At 20.2% G+C, this 2,341-nt stretch overlaps 1 long non-coding RNA gene across 1 annotated transcript; it reads left to right on the forward strand.

Annotated features, from left to right (window-relative positions):
- The first annotated feature begins 6 nt into the window (after positions 1 to 6).
- Positions 7 to 2,321, forward strand: LOC126909783 (uncharacterized). The gene is made up of 4 exons (XR_007705107.1): positions 7 to 137; positions 1,546 to 1,740; positions 1,829 to 2,065; positions 2,178 to 2,321. It is a non-coding gene; the product is annotated as an uncharacterized LOC126909783 (long non-coding RNA).
- Positions 2,322 to 2,341: the final 20 nt, after the last annotated feature.

Raw genomic sequence — 2,341 nt, forward strand, 5'->3', positions numbered from 1 at the left:
GAAGATATTTACATTTTTGGATTTTCGGCTGTTGAAAGACAAAATTACTAAGAATTTATACCTAAATGAATGAAAACCAATCTTTTTTACTTTTAAGAAAAATTAGTTTTGCTGTAGTGTGTTTTGTTACTTAAAAAGTAAGTAGATATAATGATATGATAATAGATGTGCAGTAGAATTAGGGTCATATTTAGGCTAAGCTTCAGGCTCCCAAAAGACTAAGTTGACAATCTATTTTTTTGCTCATATTACATCTAAATGATCATTGTAAACTTGATTTTTTTATTAATTATTTTTCATTTATGACAATATTACCCAAATATTCAAAATGAATATAATATGCTGAATAATATTGGTATACTTAATATTATAATTTTGAAACTAGCATCTAGCGTTAACTATTTTGAATATATTTTTTTTATTAGATAATAATTTATTTAGGTATGGACAATAATAAAATATTATACATGGCTAACAATTATTAGATTTTGTATAACTGCTATTGTCATAAAATGTAACATTATTAATTATTTAATATTTTAAAACATTATTTTGAATGTAAACACGCTTTATTATGAAAGTAGAATACTATTTTTACATTTCTAAATTTAAAAAAAATGTAATTTTAAAACTGATTTTTAAATTTTATCAAAAAAAAAATTTAATCTTAATTTTTTTAAGTATACTAAACTTTAATTGTTTTGTAAAACATAATAATTTTTATAGTTAGGGAAACAAATTTGATTTTATGAATAGCTTAGTTGTAAAAAAAATAAACTTATTAAAAACTTAAGTGTAATGTGTATGCATCAAACATATTTATAAGTATTCTATTTTTTTAGTCATATGAAAATTGAACTATGACTTAATTGAAATATTGGTTAAAATTTGTTTATTAATTTATAGTTTTAACTCTGGCAATGATTTTAAATAAAATATTGCATGAGTATAATTTGTATATGACAATAGTTGTGAATTTACATAATTCGAGTATGGGATATAGTGAAATATTTAGTAATTTAAATAAAAATTAACTTTATTTATAATAAAATAAGTCATTAGAATTTTTCTTACATTTGTCAATTTAATGTTTTGTATACATTTTTTAAATAAAAGATTATTAGGCATAATCAAATAATAAATTTTCAACTCTGGGCAAAAAATAATAAACCTAAAGCATGTATACCTAATTAAAAAATTGTATGGAGTAGCTACTGAATATTAATTTTCCATATAATAAAAATAATTTTATTTATGATTGTGTTTATATTTCACTGTAGATGTTAAGAAAATATTATGCAACTATTTTGATAAGTTTATAAATATTTGATTAAGCATGCGTAGATTGAAATAAACATAATTTTAATTTTACTCTGTATTAATATGTGAAAATTTGCACAAATTATAATTATTATGACTTGTTACGTAAGTCGTCATCCATAAATTCTTTTAACATTATTTTTTCTATTGTAAATTAAGTTTTTAGTTACTTCTTCATACATAATAATCTAATTAAAAATTTGTTGTTTTTAATTTAATTTTTAGTTTTAATACCTGCTGTTGTAAGTATCTGTACTTTTAAGTATGCACTTGTAATTAAGATACTTTGATATCATAAAATTAATATCCTAATTATATTAGGAAACAAAAATTATTTAATCATGATTTTGCTATTGCCATGACTATATCATGAAGAAGAGTCACATATCAAATAAATGCACAATTCTCAAAAAAACTTGAGTGAGTTAAATAAAATAAATTTTGCTTTTTAGCATTACCATTTTTATCCCATGTAAGTTAATTTAATTTGTTTTAAATTTAATTTCAGTTACAAATATGATGTCTATTGGTTTTGTATACATGATTCTAAGCATATAACATTAGTAAGCTTTAATTTCTTCTATCAAGTATAAAAATATTGTGAGATCAATATTAGAATGAATTGTTATATTTAAATGACTGTATTGTAGTTAAATCTCTTGTATGTTAATTATTCTTATAGTAATACTTTTACTTTAAAAAATTAAATCTATTGATAATTGTTAAATTTTGAACTTAAAGTAAGGTAATGTATTAGAGTAATACATGTAGTTATTAGATTAATTATCCGATTAAATTCAATTAGAAGGAGTAGTAAGAAAAAAATTTGCTTAAAATTTNTTTGAACTTAAAGTAAGGTAATATATTAGAGTAATACATGTAGTTATTAGATTAATTATCCGATTAAATTCAATTAGAAGGAGTAGTAAGAAAAAAATTAGCTTAAAATTTAAGGTAGGAGTAATTGTTGTTTTAAAAACAATGTGCAAGTACTTAAAACAACTATAGTAAAATTATTATT

The sequence above is a fragment of the Daktulosphaira vitifoliae genome, unplaced genomic scaffold (genome assembly GCF_025091365.1).
Source record: "Daktulosphaira vitifoliae isolate Bord-2020 unplaced genomic scaffold, ASM2509136v1 Scaffold_1269, whole genome shotgun sequence".
Classification (NCBI taxonomy): Eukaryota; Metazoa; Arthropoda; class Insecta; order Hemiptera; family Phylloxeridae; genus Daktulosphaira; species Daktulosphaira vitifoliae.